The 27157-nt window shown below is 39.4% G+C and overlaps 1 protein-coding gene across 4 annotated transcripts in view; it reads right to left on the bottom strand.

Moving 5' to 3' along the window:
• Positions 1-27157, bottom strand: part of STXBP6 (syntaxin binding protein 6) — a 236075-nt gene that overhangs the window by 10059 nt on the left and 198859 nt on the right. The window lies entirely within an intron of this gene.

The following is a 27157-nucleotide window of genomic DNA, read 5'->3' as shown; positions in this document are numbered from 1 at the left end:
TCGGGGCCATAAGGATCTTCTAGATTTAATGTTCTACATCCCTTTACTTTTATTTTACCACTTTACCTAGCAATTAAGCCAACTCTCCATTGCATGGCTAGAGCTATGATTCAACGATGAGTTTTTAAATTCGAGGGTGATGTGATGGCTTCCATCCTCCATCCCTGTGCTATGGCTTGGATGGTCAGGCTTCCTTGTTCTGGAATATGAAAAGCAGAGCCACACAGCTGCATGCAAGTAGCAGGTAGGAAACCATCACAGAAACTGGCCTCTGAAGAAAGTTATCACTTGAAAATTCAGGAATGACACCAAAGAAAGGAGAAGCCAACCACACTCCAGAGGTCACGTATCCTTGGCACTCCACTTGCCAAGACAGGCATCATGACTTGGTAAAGAACTTGCAGGCACTTTAGCCACAGAGGAAAGCACAGTGCCAAATAATAGCCTCAGGAAAATTTATAGCTGTATTTTGTTAACATTGAATGGCATTTTATATAATAGGTTTATGTCTTTGAATAAGTTGATTACATCATTTTACTTTGTTCTGGGGATGGATACTTCTAGCCACAGATAGCTTTTAATAGAAATGTACTTTCCACTAGTCTCAGCTACAAAGGCTTCCTAATTTCTCCTTTGTGAGAACACTCTGGAGGTTGTGGAAAAGAATCTCAGGCAAAGAGTGTCTGATGCAGAGGCAGCACTGAAGAAATCACTTTACATTTTTCAAGGGCTTAATATACACACACAAAAACAGTGATTAGGGTAAACTAATGTTACCAGTTGTAGCTAGCACCAGATAGATATTATATATATATATATATATATATATATATATTCATCTGTATATATAGACACAGTGAGTACAGAGCTGAGGAGATGGCTCCCCAGGGAAATCTGGTTGGGCACAAAGGAAAGTCTGTGACTTCAGAACAAATTTAAGAGGAGAAATCATGGTCTTACTTTGCTTTCATACTTCAACAGTAACTATGATGACAATCTATTATCAGGGCTAATAAAAAAGCACAAGATTTTGCGATCATATAAACATTCACATATATTGCTTCATTTGACTTGTCCAAATTTCTATGGAAGCAGATTTGAAGCAGAAAAGCTTGTACATGGTCATAACACCAGAAAATTACATGGTTACCATCCGTAGATGATGCCATCCTTTTTCACAGACACGATACAGTGATCACTGACACAACTGTTGGCAGACTAGCACACAGGTGTGGGTTTTAGCAGGTTATTCCCCAGGGTTTTTCCAGACTGCATCTTCCCTCAAAACATTCTCCTTGGCAAATTAAGAGTTATTGCTTATGCAACACGGCAAGCCAAGTGACACAAAGAAGAAAGAGAAAAGTAGGATAGACTGGAAAGACGAGCGAAAGACTGAAATCTCTGTGACCTATGCTTCCTTATACACACCACAGTTTAGCCACAAGAGGACTGAGAACGATGAGCAGAGATCTGCAAGTGTCAGTGTGATAGTTTATGCTGATTGTCACAAGTGACAAGCTTAGAGTCACCTAGGAGTCGTACCTCTGGGAATGTCCAAAGAGGTTTAACTGGGAAAGAAGATACACTCTAAAAGTGGGTGGCACCATCCCATAGGATAAAGCCCGGACTGAATAAAAAAGGAGAACACAACCGGAACACCAGCATTGGCTTCTCTCTGCTTTCAGACTGTGGAGGTGATGTGACCAACTTCCTCATGCTCCCACCATCACAGACTACCCGTATCTTTCCTGCCTTGATTGCCTATACTCTCAAACTGCGAAGAAAGAAAACATCCCCTTTCCCTTCTGTTGCTTCTCGTTGGATATTTGATCACAGCAATGAAGAAAAGCACCAAACGGGCTATGGAGACAGTTCAGTTGGCAGTATGTCTGCTGCACAAGCACGAGGACCTGAATTCCACTTCCAGAACTCTGGTGAAAACACCAGGTGTGGTGTTGCATGCCACAATTCTGGGAAGGTAGTGACAGGTGGATCCTTCGGACTCTGGCCAGCCAGTTGAGTCAAATGAGGAGTTCAGATCCTGGCGACATATCCAGCCTCAATAGATAAAGTAGAGGGGCTGGAGGGACAGCTCAGTTGTTAAGAGCATTCACTGCTCTTCCAGAGGATCCAGGCTAGGTTCCCAGCACCCATATCAGGCAGATCACAAGGGCCTGCTACTCCAGATCTAGCATGCACGCGCACATACACACACACACACACACACACACACACACACACAAAGAGAGAGAGAGAGAGAGAGAGAGAGAGAGAGAGAGAGAGACCCTGCACCCCCCAATAGCTAACATAGGAAATTGTTATGCAGAATTGATTGCTGTGGTGAGCTTGTGTGAAAAATGTGGAAGAGTAGATCTGTGGAAAGAGAGGCCCTAGACTGCCATCATCTAGTTTAATGCAGTCATTCTGATGGCTGCTTGCAAATATAAAAATTCACTTGAAAGGAGAGCAAGTGGATTGAGAATGCCACTGAAGGAATTTCTTGCTGGAAATTAACCTCCCAGAGAAGTGGTTTCAGGGTTCAGGCATCAAAGTGCAGAGTCCACTACAGCTGTGGTGTAAGGGGACAGACTACAACCTTGAGCTAGCAATAGATCTTGGCTTTTTTGCCAATGTGGTGCTGGCTTTGCAAGCCTACAAAATGTAAGACTTACAGGGTCATAGTGTCTTGATTAAGATTCCAGACAGCTACAGAGACCAGGCAATGTGGGGCAGGGTTGAGTTCCCTGTAAGGACATGATGCCATTGTGTTAAACAATGTATACTCGTACACTGCACCGGAAGCCCCAGGAGATACCAGGACTGTGGGATGCCAGTCTTGGAAACTCAACAGGCATGCAGTGAAACCAGACCAAGAGAGCCCCTGTGTATCAGAGCAGCTGAACTAGAGCGATGTGCCTACGAAAGGGTCGGGGAGCCCATGTGATGCCTTGAGCCCCAGAAGCCAGAGAAGCATTGGCAGCATTTGGTGTTTTCCCAGCCAGGTTTTGGATCTTGCTTTTGTCTGATATTTCCTCGCTATGTCTCTATTCCTCCTTCTAAAAACAGGAATGTTTACTCTGTGCCATCGCATGTTGGGAGTATGTGATACAGAGATCCACAGGTAAGTGATCACTTTGAGATACAGATTCACTGTGGAATTTCAAGAGTGTTAAAATTGTAAGATTATGGGGACTCTTCCAGATGAGATGAGTGCATTTTGCATAATGAGATGGCCACAAGTCTATGAGGATAAGGGTTTAAGACATGTGTTTGGGAAGCAAATTGGAAAGGCGTGGGCCTGAGATGCTTAATACCAATTATCAAGTTGTTGATAGAATGTAGTGATTCTAAAGGCTATATTCTGGCTGGGAAATAACGAGAGGCATTGTCATGGCCATTTCTTTCCTGTTAGTATAGACTGAACTTTAAGATCTGAACCAGAAAAAACCCTTCCTTAGTTTGCTTTGCCAGGTATTTTGTCACAGGAATGAGAAACGTAATTAATATGTCTTGGTTAAGAATAACTGTATTAAGATGGGTGCAGTGCCAACCAAGGACAAAACGTGCAGTCATCATCAAACCCCTACCCAGATCTAGCAAGGGACAGAACATTCTCCACAGTTAACTGGAGACTGGGGACTGACTTTCACAGGATCTCTGGTGCCCCATATTTGGCCATGTCCCTTTGTTGGGGAGGCCCAATGGCACTCGGAGGAAGGATAGCGGACTACCAAGAAAAGACTTGATACCCTAGCACCATATTCAGGGGGAGGAGGTCCCCTACAGCCACAGTCATAGGGAAGGGGGAATGGGGTGAAAGTGGGAGGGAGGGAGGAATGGGAGGATGCATGGGATGGGATAGAAAATGAGATGTAATATGAATTATTTTAATTTTCAATAAAAATGTGTTATTAATTTTAAAAAAAGATGGGTGCAGTGGAACATCCCAGCACTTGGGGAGGCAGAGGAAGTAGCATCTCTGTGAGTTCGAGGCCTGCCTGGTCCACAATGAGTCCAGGACAGCAAAGGCTACACAGAGAAGCTCTGTCTCATAAAGCCAAACACTAACCTCCTCCAAAGAAATAATTGTATTATTAAAAAATTAATTAAAGAGACTTTGGAAGTAACTGCAATAAAATTAAAAGGGTATATAAACAGCATCTTTTTTTTTCAGTTATAATTGACCTTTATGACTTCCTAAGTTATATACACCTACGAATTTAGACTGAATCCTCTATGCACTAGCCATGCTGCTTCTGTGCCATGACTTTCTTGAAATGAGACCTGTACACGATTCCAGGTAACATCACAGCTGGTTTCTTAATAGTTGTTGTAGAAAGAGAAACAACTGGTGTAGCTAGAATGGAACCATACACTGTACTCACTGTTTAAAGATGACATTGATGACCACTGACAATAGGAAATCCGCCTTAAGTTATTTCTCCAGTCATAAGAATGAATCTTATTAGGAAAGCCTCATTCTTTCAGATGAAATGGCCTCTCCCAATTTGATTCCTACCCATAGTTTAAGGCTGAGGGATCTCCTCTCATTTGCCAGGCTCCAGCTCAACTGCACTCCTTCACACAATGGTTAGCATATGTCCTTCTCTGGTGTGTAACCAAATCACAGTACTTAAACCACGCACACCTTTTCCCTTCACTTTTCAGCATCCAATGCCACAACTTTGAGCTGAATCACAAACTTCTTGAGTGTCCCCTTTCACTCTGTTGACCATCCCTAAACCTGTAATGATTTCACTCTTCTGACTTACTACTCACTTGACTTTTTTCTTTCTACAACCCCTACTTATACCATAATTCTAGGGCTCTGGCCCCTCCCTATGGCTATATTACCCAACACTTAGTTTCACAGGCCTGAATCTTCATCTTTCATAAGGTAGTTCTCTGAGCTTAAATGCATGTTCTTTCTTAGTAGACTCCAACTGAATTCCCCAAAGTTACCTTAAATTCAGTTATGCAGAAACCTGACCCTATAGTCTTTTCTGCTTTTTCTGTAGGGTTCCTGATTCTGTGAATGCCCTCAAGATCTGACTCCAGACAGAAATCTAGGGGTTGATCTTAGGCTCTTGTTATTTTCACTGGAACTCAAGTAAAGACTGCATTTTCTACAGCTTGCTACACTGTTCTGTTTACCACGCTCATGCTCCTCACACAGAGGCACAGACTTTACTGACATTTTTTCTTTTTTGTTATTACTCACATTTCTTATAGTTATTAAAAAAGGAAGGTGCTAACTCAAAGGGTATAAACTAGCTGAGACTTTTCGTGTGTGCAGAAAATTGCTCTTTGTGACTTTTATTAAACATTCAGAAACTACTTGGAGTTGGCACACCATTTGCCAGGTACTATTGTAATGACCCAACTGCTAGTCACTCTGTACTTATCTAGTATTCAGTTTCTTTCCATTTAAATGTAGGACTTGTCATCCATCTTATTTGTCTACAGAAGACATTAAGATGAAGACAAAGTAACTGTAGTGCCTCGTGAAGGTGTGTCACTCTACTTCCTCTCAAAGGAAGGTCACATATGATTTCTAGAGAAGTTTTGGGGAAAGGCCCAATCAATCACACTTATCCATTTTGTTCCTCTTATCCTGGGATAAATTTTTTATAACCAATGAACGATATTTCTTAGGTATCTAATTGTAGCTCAGTGTCTTGTTTAGGGGGAGATGCCCACATAGTCATTAAGTGAAAGCATGTTCTATAAATAGGACACCATCCTCAGAGGTTGGGGTCCATTAATATTGTGTTGTTAAATCAGGAAATAAAGCAATCTCCTGAGACAGATAGAATCATAATTCTTTCTAAATAGACAAGAAGCATATTAATACCCACATTTATTCAAGCAGTCTGAGAAGAAGCTGTCAACCACAGCAAATAAAGTCAACTGCCTCTTGAGAGTATAGTACAGACCAGTGTGGCTTCGCTGATGTTGCCTTCACTTGACGTAGTCTTAAAACAAATACATGCCAGCTTCTTTTGTGTTGTGCACTTTATAAAACTGCTGCGAGAGAAACTTGAGATAAAGCCTCATGATTGTATCTAGTCACTATTAGAACACAAGTAAGGAAAAAACAAGGAAGGGAAATAAGGGAGAAAGAGTGAAGCATACAGAAAGGGATTACTGAAGAAAAGCATGAGAAGAGATGTTTTTTAAACATAAAATAACTTGCTCAGAGATGTCCCATTCCAGTTCTCTCTTTCTCCTTCCTCCCGCACATGATCCCTCTTTTTCCCTTCCCCATTCCCTGACCTATCCAGTTCCCTTCCTTCAACCACCCATATGTAACAGATGTGCAGCGCAATCTTCATGTGGGACCCCAAACAGCAGGATCAGGGGTTGTCTCTGACTCTGTTGCCTGTCTTTGCATCCTTCTCCCTTAACTGGGTTGCCTTGCTTGGCCTCAATAGAGGAAGATGTACCTAGTTTTATTGCAGCTTGATATGCCAAGGTGGGTTGATATTCATGGAGGACTTCCTTTGTCTGAGGAGAAAGGGAGGGGAGGGGACAGGGACAGACTGGGAGGATGGGAGGGGGGGAAGTTCTGATTGAGATGTAATGTTAAGAAAGTTAATTAATTAATTAATTAATTAATAATAAAACTTGCTGAAGCAAAAAGTATATAAGATATACCAAAAGCTTAGATCTCAACAGGAATTAATTTGATAATTGTAGACTTCAACCCATATACTGGCAGTTATACTATATCCAGTGAAAAGATAATTTAAAAGACTTCAGCAGTTATTTCTTATATATAATACATATATATTTTAATTATACATTATTCATATTGTTTAGGAATCAAAAAGCAAAATCATCTAGAAATAAATGCAGATAAATATATGCTTATCTGGCTAAGTAAGCAAACATGCAAACATGTTCACCTAAGATTTTTTTTTGAAACAAGTATTTAAATGTTTTAAATGTTATTCTCTCTCTCTCTCTCTCTCTCTCTCTCTCTCTCTCTCTCTCTCTCTCTCTCTCTCTCTCTCTGTGTGTGTGTGTGTGTGCATGTGTGTGTGTGTGTGTGTGTGTGTGTGTGTGTGTGTGGTAGGTAGATGACTGCTATTTAACCAGAAGAGGGCATCAGATCTCCCTGGAGCTGGAGTTATAAGCATTTGTGAGCCACCTGATATAGGTGTTCAGATCAGCACCAGGGTTCTCTGAAAGAGCTGTAAGCACTCTTAACTTCCAAGCCATCTCTCTAGCCACAATCAGATTTTTAAAAATAGTATTGCTTTACTTGGACTATTTCTGTTCTAAAATGCAAAATGCAGTATGGCAATACTCCTTTCATCAATCTCTCTCTCTCTCTCTCTCTCTCTCTCTCTCTCTCTCTCTCTCTCTCTCTCTCTCTCACACACACACACACACACACATACACACACATACACACACACACACACAAATTCACAGAAATTGGTGGGAAGATGTATTATAATAATTCTGTTAATATACCAAAACATTATTACTCTCATATTGCATGCTTAAAATGTTCAATAATAAGTTGTTCCTCAAGTAGTTTAAATAGCTCCTGTTTAATTTTCACTCATGTTTTAACTTTCTTAGCAAAACCACTTCCATGGGTAAGGTATAAGGTACAATTAAATTGGGCTTAAAGTAGTAACATACACATTGCCTTTACTGGATATTAATATGTAGGATTAATCTTCCAGTCTACCTCTAGCAAAATTAAGTTTTATGGTGACCTGCTTTCTTGCCAGCTGCTAAAAGTGCTCCCTGCCACTTACCCACTGTTTTCTTCCTGTGATAAAAGTTCCACTCTTGCCCTTCACTGGCATTTCAGTCCCATCATTTTCATGGTGCATCAAAGCAGATGCTACTTAGTCCTGTGACCCGCACTCAACATCTTAGAAGAATACAACTTAAATGCCAGTGATACTAGTTGTCATTTACATGACGTGAGTAATGATGTGCAAAGACTTATCCAATCTAGCAAAACAAGTTGGATTCTAATTCACAGATTCCATTAATTATTGAAGATTAATACTAGATTAAGAAACTTAACAAGCTCTTTATACATAAGACAGGCTGACTAATAACACCACACCATTGCATGTCAGGGTTGGAAGTCCTTAGTGCCATCTTTAAAATGAAAGTCCTCTAAAGGGCAAATTTTACTTGTATTTTTGTGTTGATGACCACATAGATAAATAAAAGATAGATGACCACATTGTTAAACAAACAAACAAACAAACATAATGACTATATAAAGCCTTTCTAAAAGGAAGGGTATTAACCCATGCTGGGGCCAGATGCAATATGAATGTCAACCAATCACAGAACAGTTCTCATTCATGAATGTCTATAGGGCAGGAGGTACTAAGGTTAGAATTAATGTTCCCAAGAAGATATTCTCACCCTGAATTTACAGTTACAGAAATACAAGCTAAGGCTGGTGCAATAGCTCACAGCTGCTTTGGCACTCACTCCAAACCTCCTAAGCAGTTAGTTTGGTCAGCAGTTCCCAAAGTGGTTCCTTGGGTTAAAAAAAAAATGTAGCACAAAGAAAACATAATGGTATGTCAAAATAACATTATAAAATACAATCTAATCAGGACATTTCTTGAAGAATTTTGGATAATTTTTCATAAACTAATATAAGCCCTACATTTAAATGAGATAAGGATTCAGGAAAAGAATGGTGTGCAATTTCTCAAACTGAATTACTTGTGGGGTCCTCTTGGACAATGTACTGAGGCAGAATTTGTTAGAAACTGCTGCAAGGAACTATTTTCTGTGAAGCTAAAGAGAAAAAAAATGTAAATCTGGGCTGTCTCCATCAATTTAGTAGTAGATAGACAAGTCATGTAATTATATTCAAAGGGCTTGCTTGCTTTACAGAGGCAGGGAAACAGATACATCATGCTGAATGGCAGTTCTAGAATTATCTTTTGTTTCAATTTGGTGGTTAATTTCAGGGCCCATGAAGCTTGCTTGTTCCATGGAGGTGGATGACTAAGAAAAATGGACTCAGCATCCAGGAATACTTTGTAAACCCATAAATCCCAAAGCCTACTTGGAAGAGAACTTTTTTTGTTGTTGTTGCTGTTGAAATTAGTAAGGAAGAAAACTGGCCCATTCTACCAAATACATGTCTTCTATTGGCTATGTCAAGGTAGTTTAGTGGAACCTTAAAGACTTAAGGAAAAAGCCCCATTCTCTCTCTTTATCTCATAGGTAACTATGACTTCATAATTTACCTCTCAATTCCAATATGCTCAATGCAAAGTCAAACATTCAGGATATTTTTATCCATGTCCCTTTAACACATAAACTTAGGATTTGAAGAAACATCTGCTGATATTGTTAACATTAATTTAGCATTGGTTCTCAGGCATTTGTACTTATGGGTTATAGCAAATGAGAACATCAAATAAAAGAATACATCTGTTGGTTCTGTTCAGAGAATATCAGGCTCTCAGAAAGGTGGCTCTTCAAAAAAGGTATCCTGTAAAATACAACGTTGTCCTGAGGTTTAAAATCTCTGCACTCAGGGAGGCAGAGGCTGGTGATCTTTGTGAGTTTGAGGCCAGCCTAGTCTACAAGGCTACACAGAGAAACCTTGTCTCAAAAAACCAAATCAAACCAAACCAGACAAATAAAACAAACCTCAAGAAACTCTCATCTAGAAAAGCGGGTTTTGTTTTTTGTCTCTTGATATTTATGCTAACATACCAGTTATGCCTTGCAGGTCTATCACCTTAACACAGTAGAAAGTTAGTAGCTTCTATTTTAAGAACTATGATCTTAAGTCTATATAATATGAAATCCCCTAATGTAATGTTATGGCCTATAAAGCAAACTCAGCTCAACATGTGGAGTCTGCTACTTTCTTGCTGTGCAACAATGAATAAATTTCCTTCCTCTCTGTGATTCAGCTTCATTTCTTATCATGGGGTCAGGCTGGTACCTACGTCCTAAGATTTGATTGTGGGAAATATCTCATGCAATGTACAAGAACAAGGTATAAGAGGTACATGCAGTGGATAATCAACATTAAGCAGTAACAAAATAACCTGGCACTAAAGTCTTTCTTCTAGGCCTTCTTCTACCTCAGCTCCTCTTTCCCATCACTGTGGACAGTCTTCTATAGTCATCTCTCATACTTTCCTCATCATTTTGAACACTCGGCATGATGTTTATAACCCATTATATTATGATCCTTACGCTTGGGGAGATGGTCAGTGGGTAAGAGCACTTGGTATTCAAACAAGGACCTTAGTTTGGACCACAGAATACACATAAAAGTCCAAATGTGGCTGCACACATCTTTAACACCGGAATTGGAGACTGGAGTTGAAACAGAATGATCACTGGGGCTTGCTGGCCATATGAACTAGACAAAATATAGTTAAAACTAGGTACAGTGAGAGAGCCTGGCTCAAAGAAGCAAGTCAGAGAGTGAGAGAGCTAGACAGCAATGTCCTTCTTTGGGTGCTACATGTGAACATAAACATATGCATGGGCTGCACACATGCTTAGAACCCCCTGCTCCCAACACACAGAAGCTCCTCTCTCAGATTCACTGTTGACCTGGCCACTGGACCATAAGCTCGTTGATAGGTTCTTTTGAAGGTCACTCTTTTATTTAGTTTCTAGAATGCACTTTCCTGATTTCTACCACTCACGTTGATTCCTCCATTTGTTCTTTTTATGGTTAGAGAAATAAAGTCAGAAAAGTCTGAGCCTGATTCTGGCTCTGCTGAACTGCCATCTCTGGTCTCAGGTAAGTACTCTGAGGTTAAAATTTCTAATCAATAGAAAGGGAATAAAAGTAGCTGTTTCACAGGGTCTATTGTAAGAAGTAAAATCAATATACACTTAGCACAATGCTCATTTCACCTTGTGCCCTTCGCTTACCACAGAACACATGTGTTCCACACGTAAGCTGTCCTGAGTGCCTTGCAGATTACACCTTGGCATTAGCTCAGTCTTTCTTTTTCCTTTAACTATACAATTCTATAAAAATTAACAATGGTGTTTACCTCATCTCCCAGGCCAACATATTTGACTGTAACCTCCATCATCATAGCTAAGTCTGGAGCATCCTACCTCAGAAGGGCATTTAGCTCTCCACTTTGTAGAGGAATTTTAATTCAGAACATGGCTGCTCTGGCAAAAGATCACATTCAAAGACCTTCTATGTTTGTGTGATCTGGCTGGAATAAAAAAAATGCCTTTAATTCAGGAGATAGAGGCAAACAGATCTGAGTTCAAGGATAGCCTGGAATAGAGCAAGTATCAGGTAAAGAAAAGTTTAGGACCAGCCATGATGGTATGTGCCTTTAATCCCGAACAATGAAGGTAAAGTTAGTTTGTAGAAGGAAGCATCCATGTTTGAAAGTTATTTCTAATTGAGTGGCAGAAAATGTGACAGATCAGAGAAAGATTTGACATAACAGGATATGTGCAACTCACAAGAAGGGAATGGAAAGAGAAGCTACCTAAGGGGCAACGTAGAGAGAGGGGAAAGAGGAGACAGTTTTACCAGGACAGTAATAGAGAGACAGGTTGCAGAGAGAAAACTCAGCTGAAGAAATAAGACAGAGAATGAGAAACAACCAGGAGATTGGAAAAGATTGCTATAGTTAGTTTGGGGACAAATAGAGCAATTCAGAGGCTGAGAAAAAAGCCAGATCAAACAAGTCAGTTGGGAGAGGTGTTTGAGCCAGAACAGTTGGGTTGAACTTGAGAGCCCAGAGCTCAGAAAGAACAAGGAAAGGTGATCTTATTAAGCAGTAATTCTCAGAGGCTAAAAATATTCTAGGCCTAAGTTAGATTGTATGAATGCTCGAAGCTTCCAGGACAAGGCCTCGGTTAGCAGATGGAGGCAGTAAGTGTTCCTCAGACAACAACTGAAGAAGAATAAAAAAAAACCCTTTACACCACTTACTTCTAGTTACTATGGAACCTTAAATTGTTTTGGCCCTACTGAACAACCACAGCATCCTGCATGGTTTTTCTCCCACTGCACTTCATGCCTCCAGTACTTTGTTTTCTTTACAAACAATCATGTTGGTCATGCAGTTTCCTTGTTTTGATGTGGACTGGGTCAACAGAGTCAGTAGTCAGTGTCTGTCTTTATTTGGTTCCAGGCTACTTACTTGCAGCCTCTCACAGTTCCCTGGCCTTTATCTATTGCCCTACTGTTTCTTCCAAAGTTACGATTTTACAGTGTGCTACTTCAGAGAAACACATATAATAAATGAGTCTTGGAGAAAAGGCAATGTGAATAAAAAGCTCAACAAGGAATACCAGGTCCATCTCTGTTCCTAACCTTAGCAGTAGCCAGTCCTTGTGAGTTAGGCAGCACCAGCCCATCCTCAGATACAATTGGTATTCAGATTTCAGTGTCTATCAATTTTATGCTAGGAGAAAGAAAAGTTCGTTGAAAAGAAGTAAATTGGATGAGTTGGGGCAAGATGGGGCAAGAACCTCTCAGATACACCTAAAACATCTTACTATCAGACAGCAAGAATGCTTTCAAATGGTAGGGGGGTATGGGAATAAAAAACTGATTTAATGGGGATTTAACAAGGCAAGCTGTAATACTTAGAACTCCAACACTAATAAAAGCTGTAGTAATTAAATAAGTACAGTAGTTTTATATAAAAATTTCCATAACCTTTAAATGCCCACAAGAGAAAAAGTTCATATAAAATACATACCATTGATATTTAAATACAAACTAAAATTGGATGCTTCGCTTATTTGATTAATTTTAATTAGTATGGAATAATTTAGCTGGATATGGTGGGATAGGCCTTTAGTCCTAGCCTTTGGGATGGTAGAGGCAGGCAGAATTCTGTGAGTTTGAGGCCAGACTGGGAAACAAAATGAGTCCAGGATAGTCAGAGATATTCAGAGGAACCCCCTCCTGAAAACAACAACAACAAAAACCAAACACACACACGATGGAGAGTGATGACTACTTTTATCCAGATGTGGTTAGGGATTGTGCTGGTTTAGTAAAGTGGTAGTTGTAGGTTCTCCTCCAAGACACACAACATTAGTAGTCCTGGCTAGTTGGCTAGGTTTCCAGGTCCAGGCATGATGAGCCTCTTGTTGAGTAGGCCTTAAGTCCACCTGGAGAGCTGTTGGTAACTGCCAAGGTCTCTACTGCGTCCTTAGGGCCATTGTGCCATGCTGGCCATTGTTGTGGTTCGCAGGCATGCCTGCTTCTTCTTTAGAAATTCAGTTGTTTAGAATAGATCCCATTTCATGGGGGGAGAAACATCTTGATAACTTGCAAATTGCAGTAAAGTATTTAAAGGACACTTGTTTGTGTCTATTAGTTAACACACCAGATCAGTGATCTGGTGAAGGGTTGTGTAATGGTTTCCAAGCAAAGTAAACAGGTCAGTGTTCTGGGAGAAAATCCATCAGATTGAAAATCCTGGGTGCCTGTGAACAGCTTGGGCTCAGTACTGCTACCAATGGAATCACATTTATAAAGAGTTGTGAGGGAAACATTACAAGGATTCGGGTTGTATCACATCAGCAGAGGAAAGCAGAGCCAGTGCCCCCTCCCAAAACAACTGTTTGATAGCCCAGGTCTTCTAGGCTCAGAAAAACATGGGGGTAAAAAAGCACTTTTGATTAAATTTGGAAGATCTGTGAAGAAGTTAAGAAATAAACAAGATATAAACTATTGATGTTGTTAGTTTAAATAATAGGACTAAATATCATATTCTAAGTACTGTAATTGTTAATATTGCATCTTTATCTATTTAAATTACCTTAAGTATTCAAAACATTAAATGGTGATTGCAGCTTAAATTGCACAGTGAAATAAGTTTCATAATGTTTAAAAGCTTAGGAATATTTCCAAGTTATATCCAGTAGAAATATTTAATGAGCTGAGCATGAAACAAAGTAGAAGTAAAAGTGTTGGCTTCAATGCACAGAGTCCTGTCAGTCTTGAAGGAATGTCATCAACACTCCTACACACACCGTCTCTGTTTTTGCTTTGAGTCTTTGTATGCTCGAGTTACTCAGCCCCTGGTACACTGTCTTTTTCTTCTGCCAGGTGGCTCAAAGTCAGAGACTTCACTTTTATAAATTCCCCTGCTGTCTGTGTATTCATTGAAATATTTGGAGGGAGGTCACCTATTATTTACAACAGGCACAATATCGGTTGACAACAGGGTCATAGAGAGAAAAGATGAGTCTCACTCACAGTATTCATCATCAATGGCAGGGAAGAAACTTTCACTCTAAAATCATGGAGTAGAATGAACATTGGTCAAAATATGTGTAGAGGTAGACATATAGGTGTCAAAATACACTTATAATTGAAATTAAATTATTAAAGCACAATTTAAAATTTGCAGCCAAGTAAACAGTTGAAATTTTAAAAAACTGCCAGACAGTTCACAAATAATTTAAAATTTACCAGCTATTTTATTTGTTGTGACAGCGAACAAAAGAGAAAGTCACTGGCTTAGAGTCAGGTGGAAATACGTTTCTGAAGAGGTAAATTGTTAAGCTGTCCTGTGGAAGACAAAAAGTGGGCAAAACCCACAAGCGTAGACATGAAAGAGGAAAAACTCAGATGTTCTAGGAATTGATGAGGACCGCTGTGCTGGCAGATGCGAGTGTGGTTTAGGAAGAAGAGGTGGGGGACAACTGGGAGCCAGACTATACAGGAATCACATGTGGATCTCAGGTGGAACTGGAAGGTACTGTTGTGTTTAAAACTGGAGTAACATGGACTGAGATTTTTTGTTATTATTCTTCCTATAGTTTGAGAAAGGAGCAAGGGCGCAACCAGAAAAAAATGTCAGGAAGCTATTGCAACGATGTCAATTAAGAGATAATGGTGACCTAATACTGGGAAGACTTAAGATACATAATGATGGACAGGATATAAAATATAGATAAAAAGGAAAACAGGATCTGGCTTGAGGAACTGGAAGACTGTTTATAAAACAGAAACAGGAAAAGCAAATTTCCTTGGAGGGTGAAAGACAAGAATCTAGGATTTCACTTCTAATTGCTTGTGAGATTCCCAAGTGGAGCCTGTAAAGCAAGTAAAGATGCTAAGAAGCTTCAGAGAGAAGGCCAGGATGCAGACACCTGTAACTGTTCAGAAGAGAATTGGGGATAAGCTGACCCAGGGTTCAACACTGGACAATAGGGAAGGACTCACACATAATTCCCTCTAAACTTTAGAGGAAAAGGTTAAAATGAAAGTGCCTGCTAAGGGGGAGGAGTGAAATAGACTGAAAAGGAGAGGAAAATCCAGGTCAACAGAAAGTAAGTCAAGAAAATGTATCAAAGACACATCTGCAAAAATGCCAAGAAAACTCACTGAAGAAAAACAGTTTCCCCGTAAAGTGGTACTAAGAAAACTGAATATCCACATGTAAAAGATTGAAGCTGGACCCCTATGTTGGTCATATGCAGAAGTTAAGGTAGACCAAAGGCTAAAATTGACAGCTAAACTGTACAATGCTTAGAAGAAAACACAGGTGTAAGTCTTTATGACCATAGTTTAGGTGATGGTACTTAGACTTAATACCTAAAGCTAAGTTGTAGGGAAAAAAAATAGGCAAGTTAGACCTCATGCGCTTTGTGTGTACATGCCTCTATGTCTATGTGGGTGGAGGCCAGAGGTCAACATTGGGTGTCTTCTCCAGTTGCTCTCCATCTGATGTTTTGAGTCAGATCTGGCTGCCATGGTTGGCCAGGAAGCCCTAGGGATTCTTGTTTCTGTGTTCCCAGTCCTGGGGTGATAGGCATGCACTCAGTTGTTGTTTTTTTATGTGGGTACTGGAGACTGAACTCTGGTCCTCATGCTTGTGTGGCAAGTACTTATAAACTGAGCCATCTTCTCAGCCTCAATGTCACCAAAATTTAATTAGAAAGTCATGTCTCTACTTTTATGCGTCCTTGACAATATACACACTTTACTACCGTACTTAAACAAGCATATTGTATTGTAACTATCAGTTTAAGTGTCTGATTAGTTTGTCAGGCTGTGAATTTGTAAATTTTCCTTCACTGTGTTTTATTTTCATTCAGGCGATTTAGGTGAAAAAAAAAAAACTTCAAAAAGAGGAAAATTTTAATGGGTCTACATATAAAGCCTGCTCACTAAGTTGAAGGAGCACACCAAGGCTTGTTTATTAACAGGACATAGAGGATAATGTGATCTGGTGTAGAGGAAATGAGCTCCTTGTGCCTGGAGATAAGCACTTGAGAAATCAGGAATGTTAATCACACATTCCTTGTCTCTTCAACAAATGGAATGCGTATTCCTGTTTCCCACCCAGATGGCTGGGAGTGGAGTGGATGTTGTTAATAGCCCTGTAATCTGAGCTGTCTGTAGAGACGGGCCATACTTGAATTCCCCTGTGATATTGCATTTATCCCAAATTCTTATCCCCTAGAACTTTACTTTGAGCATTGCTTCTCAGTCAATAGAATCCTTGGAGGGATGGCCATTTTTATTATGTTAATTCTCCCTATCCATGAGCAAGGTAGATCCTTCCATCTTCTCATGTCATCTTCAATCTCTTTCTTTAGGGTTTTGAAATTTTTTTCAAACAGGTCCTTCACTTGCTTAGTAAGAGTAACTCCTAAGTACTTTATATTGCTTGTGGCTAATGTGAAGGGTGTAGTTTTCCTAATTTCTTCCTCTGCAAGCTTATCATTTGTGTATAGGAAGGCTACAGACTTTTTTGAGTTAATTTTGTATCCAGCCAATTTGCTGAAGGTGTTTATCAGCTGTAGGAGTTCTCTGGTGGAAATTTGAGGGTCACTTATGTAGACTATCATATAGAGGGGAAGGTAATCCCCCTCAGGAACAGTCATAGGGGAGGGGAATAAGGGGAAATTGGAAGGGAGGGAAGAATGGGAGGATACAAGGGATGGGATAACCATTGAGATGTAACAAGAATAAATTAATAAAGGAGGAAAAATAATAATAATAATAATAAAAAAACAAAAACAAAAAAAACAAAACAAAAGAATTTAAGTTAATAGAGATGACATAGGATAGATACTGATTTAGACCCAACAAGACAGGAAAGATGTTTGCTTCAAGTTTGACAAATGCGAGTGGCCAGATCACTATGAATGTAAGTTTCATAGAACTCATGATTGTCACATGGTTCTCCCTGCTGTATGTAGTTTGTTTTTGCATGTGTAATAAAATAAATGTATGTGAAAAAGGAAAAAAAAAAAAAAAGAATCCTTGGGGGGATATGTCACAGGTACTTTGTAGCTGTGATACCTAGCTCACACCAGATTCCTTCTCTAGGCCCTTAAGCTATAGAATCCACTCTTGCGGAGGAGGTCATATGTACTTTGCAAAAGAGTTTTGATGTAGTCATACCTTAGGCTTTATTGTGATAACTGTCACCAGGAAAATATTTTCCAAAATTGTTCTGTACTTAAATATGTCTAAATGAAACTGCCCGGTGCCAGACTCCAGAAGTTTTACCCAGCGTCAGATAACTAAGTTGTGCTGAGCCAGGTTCTTTCTTGCTTCTGCCAGATTGTTTCCCTGCAGGCCATTGCAGTTGTAATACTCCCACAGTCTGGTACTAAGACAATGAAAAGTAAGTAAAATCCTTGAGGTTCTGAGAGGGTAGAGTGAATAGTTGTTGATTTGTAGAGACAAATAAACAAAAATAACTTCCAGAAAATATGTGTGTAACATTTTCAGAAAATATGTGCGTAACATGTAGAATATGTACAACCCTAACAAGTTCGTAGGGGACCTTTACTTCAAGATAACTCAGGGGATATCGCAGGTCTACTGTCATAAAGTGCTCAGGTTCTTTGGGAACCAACAGTAATGTGGTTAGGATTAGTAACGCACTAGCAACCTTTTAATTTGAACCAGCAATGAGATAGATAAACCTCCCCAGAGTAAAAAGAAACATTCACGGTACGTTTTAGTGGAAAAATGCTGGATTCGGCAAGAAAACATCACCTTGTAGTTGCCATGGTACTTAGCAAGTGCGCTAAGTCATTATTGCTTATCATTAATTCCTACCACTTAGAAGTAATAAGTTGAATTAAGTCAGCCCATTGGTCACTTTTCTCATCACTGTGACAAAGTACCTGACAGAAGCAACTTCAGGAAGGGTTGGTTTGGGCTCATAGTTTTAGTCCTTCAGACCATGTGGACCCTCACATGAACCTGAGAATCAATTTTTATATCTTAATTTTATGACTATAAAGTTGTTAACCTCATGTAAAACACAAAACATGATATGGCCATGCTAGCAATGTTTGTCCAGTTCTGTCTGGGCTGACAGCAGTAGTAGGCATTTTTATTATTTCTCTAGTACTTTGGAATTTTGAAATTATGCCATCCTAGTGTGTTTCATGACTATTAATAAGTTGTTCTATGGTATTTTGTTTGATTATTAATGAATTCCCATGGTACATTTTTACTTCCTAAGAAGAATGTTCTGAAAATTGACAACTTGTCATTAAAATCCACTACAATTATCATCAACAGAGTCCAATTATGATCAATTAACATAAAGGAGTTAATATACACTGTACTATTTTTAAACATTAATATTATTTTTTCAATTCATATTATAAGATACAAAGAAGTAGCCAACCAACTGTGGACTTCGATGTGTATCACCAGAGTCACTAATGTAGCTCCATTCCATTTATATCATGTTAGAAAGTATGATTTGCAAAGGGCCAACATGTGCTAAGAAAAATGTTAAATGCTTTACACTAATTATTATATTCTAATACCTATTGTTTAAGATAGATATAATGATCTCTTAAACCCAGCAAGATACTGAAACTCAGAGGAAAGTATCCTAGTCACCACTGATAAAATCTTGATTTGATCAACTATGCCTGACTTCAATATCACTACTTTTGTACTATGTGACTTTCCACATTTTCTTAAAGGCACAATTATGTGAGAGAGTCTAAATGCCAAGAGTGCATTTCCCCTTGTTACCCATATTACTTTTCATAAGCTTGGAAACTTAAACCACAACTTTTCTGGGATTCTAGGTTTCACCTTTGAAAGCGAGTAAGGAATTCTACTCATGATCCTAGAATGTCATTTGCATTTCTCTAATGGAATATTTAGCATAATATACACAAACTGTTGTCTATGAAGCTATACATTTTTTTTAACTTGGCATCTCTTTCTACAGTATAATAACATCTTTGACTTTTTGGCATTTCCAGGCATATCATACATCCCGTTGGAGGTGTTCATTGATACTTACTGAATGGATGGGATTTTGAACAAGAATAGAAGACATGGATTCATAAAGATGTGGTGAGGTTAGTATATATGCCTAAATCCTATTTCCTTGTCATTTGTCATAGATTATGATATCCTAGTACACAGAAGAGTGCAATTTCTGAACATGGTAAAAATTATAATTTTATTTTTCCCCAAATTGTTAGGGGGTTCTTCATTCTGTTGAAGGTCTAATCATGTATAAAGTACAACAAGTCCAAGATATATGATGCAAACAGAAACATTTTCACTGGAAATACTACTGTTTCAAAGACTGTTATAATCTGGCAGAAAAGAGATGACATATAAACTGAATGAAAATGGAAACAGATTTTGCTTTTTTGCCTGTGTTTATTCCATTAGAGAAAATGAAGGGTTGTTGTTTACCCCTCCTTGTTTAAATATCACACTGGAAAAGAAAAAGGATTAGGGCATGTCTTCTCTAGTCATGATGGTAAGATGAAAAAAACAACAGCTCTCCTTTAAATGATAAAGATATTTGTCAATTGAAGGAGATTTTGTATGTCAGGTATCATAAGACATTTATAAGGGAAGTACCCTTACATACTGAGGGATGCATGATCTTCAGCCTGGTAAGGCACCTCACTCATGCATCACATAACTAGCAGGCCAAGTTTATCATCTGGTTTGAAATGAAGAATTTAAAGCTGTACTTGGCAAGGTTTTCCCATCATCGTACTGATGAATGGTTGGATAGATACCGTGCCAGGGATCCACAGAATTGTGTCTTGTGCTTCTCTATTCCTTTCCTACTCTCTCACATATGTTTAAGTATGTACACCTTAAGGAGCCCCTTGTAGGAAAAGTGCTAATACGGTCAGTGAATTGTAAGCAGAAGCAATGAGTGTTACTTTTGGGGGGAGGTAAGAAAAGCCCTCTGGTGGGCCTCCAGCTCTCTTTTCCGTGGTGGAACTGACTCTGGAAGGATAGAGACAAAGGCAAACCGGGTCCATGATTCATAACTTAGAAGCTGTTCCAGGGAAGGCCTGGAGCCACAGGCCTGACTGGAGGGAACAGTTTTATGCGCTAAGCGTAGGGCATTGTGAAGTGTTTGCGTTGTAGTGCCTGAGTCCTGAATCCTGGATGGAGTGATGCTCATCATTTCAATATATTCTGCGGAGAGTGCCCAGGTTTAGAAAGCTCTTGAAAATGCTTTATTTATTTAAAACACACAGAGCCAATAATATTGTTTTACTATATATGTGGCTAGGAGGGGAAAAACTGATAAATGCACCTTGTGAGCATGTAGTGAATAAAATTATCTATCTGAAACCCTTCATAATATTGTTTTGTAATAATAGGGGGACATGGATTATGCAGTTAAAAACTAGATTTTACTTTGTAGGAAGTTATTTTTCCTCATGCCGTTAAGGAAAGATAGGTGTTTTTGAGAAATAAGTGCTAAATAAGCCTAATTTTATGGATTAAGAGAAAAAGACCCAGGCTTCAGATTAATACACTAATATCAACATCCTATTTCCTGCATTGCATTTGTGACCGTAACTTCTATCGACACTAGATTAACCTCTCGTGACAACACCCAAAGTGCGTTTTCTCTCCTGTGCTGTGTGAATGAAAACAAAATTATGTATTTATTTTCTTACTCAAAATCTACCTTTGGATAAACCTAAAGAACAAAATGCTAATAAGTAACAAATATTGTACCATCCAAATGTGATGACACATTGAGAACTCACCATTAGAGAGACTGGTGACCACAGCAGCTGCTAGTTCACTGCATGGTCACTTGAGAAAGTTGTCAGTGACACCTGTTAGTCCAGAGTTCTCTCATAGGTGTGTGAAATCACACGCATTTGCACTTGAATGATAGGATGATTGTGATTGCAATATTTATATTCGTACATCTTTCATACTCAACTGAGTACAGGAAGGGACTTTGCAGGAACAAAATACACCAAAAGAATTTGTCTAAAAACCAAAGACAAATAACAGTTGAGAATTTACAACTTAGAAATGAAAACGAACAGCTGTCAGAAAGCTATCAACTGACAGACTAAAAATTCTTTTTGTTAACTCTTGTAATAGGGAGACAGGAGAGTGTATCTGTAAAGGTCAACGAAGCAAAAAGAAAGGTGAATGGAAAAAGAGAATCTTTTCTCAATTCTTTAAATCTTCAGGAAAAACTTCCTGCTTCAAGTAAAAATTTACATGAGTCCAATTACGTATTTTGCTGCAGGATGGAGCTATAATTAAAGCCTTACCTTATATGGCTACTGTGCAGCTGCTGGCAGAAAGTTCTAGCATCTCATCATATTGACATTAGTTTGACAAAATGTAGTAATCATTTCCTTTTGTGGATGAGAAAGGCATCAAGAACACGCATATTTTAATTTGTATGTTAGCTGATCCAGACATAATTATTAGAGGTTACGGGGTATATATGGCACTGCAATTTTCCTCATTCTCCTTTTAGGTAATTGAATGCTTTGCTTATTTTGAATACATGTAACTTGACATAAATGGCCTAAAAGAAGGGGTGCAAAACAGCAGGAAAGACGGAAGAGAGTAGGACAGAGCCACAAACTCTGCAAAGCACAAAAGTGTAATGTTTTTAAAATTAAAATGTGGCCTCAGGATGCAGATTTATAGGTCTGTGTGGAACTTATTTCTACCAAAATATCTAAATCCACTGGTGAGCCATGCATGGTGGCATATGCCCTTGATTCCAGCACTCCAGAACTCAGGAATAGTCAAAGGTGGTGGCACTCAGAGGAAGGACAGCAGGTTACCAAGAAGAGACTTGATACCCTATGAACATATACAAGGGGAGGTAATCCCCCTCAGGAACAGTCATAGGGGAGGGGAATAAGGGGAAAATGGGAGGGAGGGAAGAATGGGAGGATACAAGGGATGGGATAACCATTGAGATGTAACAAGAATAAATTAATAAAGGAGAAAAAAAAAGGAAAAAAAAAGAACTCAGGAATAGAGGGGAGAGGCAGAGGCAGGCAGATCTCTGAGTTCAAGGCTAGCCTGGTCTATAAGGAGAGTTCCAGGACAGCCAGAGCTGTTGCACAGAGAAACTCTATCTGGAAAAGAACAAACTAGCAACAGCAAAAAGCCTACTGGCGTCTGCCTTTCTTTGTTTATATTTAGTAATAGCAGCAAATCCACATGTGAAATCTGAGCTCTTACAGCCATTTAACTGCAGTGTATTGTGCCTCAAAAAAACACTGCATCCTGCATGGGGACTGGCATATGTGTTTGAATCAAGATCAGGAGGAAGTGGATGAAAGCAATGGTGTGAGCAGGCTGGAATCTATGCTTCAGTTCTGAGCTAAGGGCGTGTAGAATGTATAATACCCTAGCTATCTGGAGTCAGCCACACGGGCACTTGTGTTTATTTTAGCCAGGGCCAAGTCGGAAATGAGCTTTGTAAAACTGACAATAAAAAAGCCCACAAATGTACAGGGCACACAACCCTGCTGTGAATCTAGGAGGTCTGGGACACAGCTGGGCTCTAATAGCACAGGATAAAGAACAAAGTCTTTACCTGGGACTTCTCCACACTGAGACCTGTCCTCCAGACAGTCATCTCTAGACAGTGTTTGAAATGCCCAATAGAGCTGGGGGGGTAGCCTGAAATAGTAGCCAGCATTAAAACAAACAGCAAACAAACAAACAAAATTAATGATCTCTGCCAGTTTGCCAGCCAACAAAATCTTCTCCATGTTTTTACGTGCTAGTCAGATATCTGCATTTTTTGTTTGTTTGTTTTTGTTTTTCTGAGACAGGGTTTCTCTGTGTAGCCTTGGCTGTCCTGGCTTCACTTTGTAAACTAGGCTGGCCTAGAACTCAAAGAGATCCACCTGCCTCTGCTTCACTGAGTTCTGGGATTACAGGTATGCAGTGCCACGCCCAGCTAACACCTGCATTGTTTAACTTAGAACTTTACTGGCAAAATGGGCATCAAAGCATTTGTTGTGGTCTGTGCTTATGAAGTTGAAGGAAAAAAAAACATTTTAAAATGGTTATTTTGATAAAGAACATATCTTAAGTACCTACATTAGAGATTCACCTTTTAGAAATGTCCTGAGGGACTGAGCTAGTGTGAGTGTCAGCACCTATATTCATGGACAAGTCAATTTTCTTTCTGGTTTTATTTCCTGATATTTATTATTTTTTACATACTTTAAAATTCTTAATAGATTTATACAGTAGTTCTTGCCTTTAAAAAGTTAAACATGCTTAAAAACAAACAAAAATAAAAACTATTAAAACAGAACACTTAAAAAAAAAAGCTCAGGTCATTCAAAGGTCAACAGGGCTTGACAATGAGCACTGAAACCATTACAAAGATCTCGCCTCTCAATTGGGAGCCTGTCCAGGCAAATCCACGGGGAGCTGAGTTCTGTGACTATGAGTGAAAGTTGCATTGTCTGTCCCTGTCTGCCCTCCTGCTCTGTGCTCTAATTTTAGACATACTGGCCTTGACAGCATCCCTTAACAAAACGATTAGCAGCAACCAGTCCTAAATGTGACGTTTCCCACACAGAGAAAGATGAGAAATTCCATACCCTCTTCTTGTAGTTAATAAATTTTAGTAAACACACACACACACTACCACCATCACCACCACTACCGCCGCTGTCACCGCCACCACCACCACCACCACCTCCACCACCGCCATTGGGGACTTGATCCATATCACTACCAATTCTTTATAATTCTATTGTTTTTCATGTTTTCAGAATACATGGTCACCCTTTGAAATGTATCAAAAATACTGTTTTTGATTACAGACTTCCTGAAAGACTTTCATGTAGGATTCAGAACAGTCAGTTCTGTAAAGGACCAACTAGTAAATAATTCCAGTTTTGCAAGTGATAGTGTTTCTTTTACAACTGTTGTTATATCATGGAGCCATGGATGGTATGCAATGAAGGGGTGTGGCATATTCCAATAAAACTTTATTTACCAAAATAGGCTGGATTTGATCAGAAACCTCAAGTTTACAGACCTCTGCCCTAGTGTCCTAAGGAGTAAGCTGGCTGGTATCAAAACACAGGAGTGTATACATCACATTATCTTGATATTTCTTACAAAATACTTAGGCATGAGTGAAAGATAACTTGAACTTCACAGTGTTCTGTATTTTGCAAAACAAAAAATAGAAATACAACTGCACAATGAGACATTATATCCTATGCCCTGTAAAGATGAAACCAATCTTTACTGTGGTAAGGCAGCAGTCCCTAATGCCTTAGAAATACAGCAACCATCTCTAGTACAACTTCCCTTTTCTGAAAAATAACATCACTACTACACATTGAGTGTTACCCCACATAAAACACTGTCCAAAATGGTCTGTAAAAACTCACTTAGTCCTCTGAACAACTCTATGATGGTGTAAGTGGGAAACCTAAGGGAAAAATAAAAAAATGTCTCTGAGATCACAGCTCATATGGAGAGGGCATTAGCACACAAGCATTCTTGCTACTGAATCCCTACCCTCAATCCCTTCTCTCTGAAAAGGAAGAGGAAAAGGAAGCCCTTGTGTGTCTTCATGGATCTGAAATATCTACTTACTGTTGACTGCAGGACGGAAAGCATACATTGTTTTCCACACACATAATGTTACTTAATCCTACCCACAGTGCTATATAGAATAAACTTTTCCTCTATTTTATCTCAACAAAACATGGCTAACGAAGCTTATTAATTACTCTAGTGAACACATAATTGCAAATTGAATTATATTTAATTTGAATTATTATGTACACATAATAATTTGGATTATTTTATATTATCCTCATTTACCTTAAATGGACTTATTTTAGACTCATTTTCAAATTTCAATTGTTCTTTCTTTCATTTTCTTTTGTATGATTTCAGGTCTTGGTTATTTTTTCTTTTGGTTAGTTTTTACTTGCTACTGAAAATTGTTTGCCTATCTTTCTAAAGGAAGGAGTGAAAAGTAACACTAAGGATGTCTTAAAAAGCCATACAGAAATTCACTAAATATTTTATAAGCCACATATGCATATATTTTTTCCTCAGGTAACAGAGTTTAATTGGTGTTGCCCTACACAGTAAATACTGCCCTTCCCAGGAGCTACAGGTTGCCACATAAAAGCCCAGTGCCAGGTCTGGGATACTTAGCTTTGAGTTGTTGACTCCAAAAACAATACAGGCTATTGCTATTGCTTTCGTTTGCCCACCATGGTTTGATGTTAAGACTCTATTGCTTAAGACACTAACTACACATTTTGGTCACAGGACTTGGAGAAATCAAGTTAGTACTGATCAGGAAACTTCTAACCTGCTGGTTGGCTTTCATCACACCTGAAGGTCAGGTCCTATGCAGTGTTACCCTGCTGTGGGTCCTGCGCAGCCAATGCAAAGGCTGGCAAAGTAAGACGATGAATGCAATAGTGACATAAACATTAACGAGGGTTACTAATTGTTTTCTAATTGGAGTCCATAAAATTACTGTGAGCACCAAGGGCACTGGCTTGTTACAGGAAGGCCAGAGAAAGCACATGTAGTTTGTCACCCAAGACCTCTATCTATTGGACACTTTTCTGGGTCCTACTATGCGGTAGCACGAGAGCTCTCAAGCGTCATTCTAAGTCCACAGGCATCATTCCATGAAACAGTGGTACTGGCATTCGGAAGTCAAGAGAGATTACAGTCTTCCAGTTAATAAGTAGGTCCACAGCACTCTATTTTAAAAATACATACTATTCCCGTTTATCCTTTGACATTAGGCACAATGTATGCTAATTGTATTAAGTGCCCCTTCCTACCCCTACCACCTATCAGTCTACCACCCAGCTCCCCACTCCCTCCAACCTTCATGCCCACGCCCTTAACAAAGAACTCGGTGAGTTCAACTTGTGCTGCCTGTATACTCACCGGTGTGAGGCAGCTCACAAGTGTGAACAACCTACCGAGTGCCACACCCTTAAAGCAAGCATCAACTTGTAATAGCTCCTCAGTTAGAAGCTGGGTTTATGGGCCCCTCAAGCTCCATGATTCCAGGCTGACTGGCTTGATCTTGCACAGGTAACAACAGCTGCCATGTGTTCAAGAATGCAGCACTCCTGTTATGTCCAGCGGCCTCCCTCATCCGCCTTTGTAGTCTTTCTTTCCCTCTTCCACAACTGTCCCTGAGTCTCGAGCGAAGGCCACAATACAGATGTTCCATTTGTGGTCAATTACATCACTAAACTTACTCTTTGTATTTTGATTACTTGTGAGTTTCTGTGTTAAACATAACCCACTGCACAGAGAAATGTCTCTGATAAGGGCTGAGAACGGAACTAATCTCTCATAATAAAGAAACAAGTTCAGTGGGTCATTTGGTACTACATCCATCAAGCAGAAGGTAGGTTCACCCCTGAGGCCTGCATTTCTTCTGGCTGTGGAAAGGGCCTTAAATCCAATTAGAAAACATTTGATTACTCTCATGACGTGCATGTATCTTGCCATGCAGTTTAATATTGTAGTTTGTAAGACTCACAGCTGGGTGAAAACAGTTGCTTATCTTTCCCCACCCAAGAAGCCTACACAACTTCCTGAGTGAGGAAACTCAGACCCAAAAGACAGATGCTGAATCCTTAGACTTGTGTGTTTAACTGAAGCACCTATCAACTCTAGGAACTCAGAGATGGAATGTACGTGTGTGTGTGCACGCATGCGTGTAAGAGTTCAACTGGAATTGCCCTATACATGGAATAATGTTTTTCCTAGAAGCCACAGTTTGAAAAAAAAAAAAAAAAAAGCCAATGCCAGGTGAGTGACACCTCCCCTAGAGTTGTTGGTGAGGAATATCTCAAAGTTCTCCAAAACAATACAGGCTCCTGCTCTTGGTTGCTCATCAAA

Source organism: Acomys minous, assembly GCF_964271855.1.
Source record: "Acomys minous genome assembly, chromosome: 8".
Classification (NCBI taxonomy): Eukaryota; Metazoa; Chordata; class Mammalia; order Rodentia; family Muridae; genus Acomys; species Acomys minous.
Note: the sequence above shows the minus strand (reverse complement) of the source record. Positions and strands in the feature narration are given on the sequence as shown.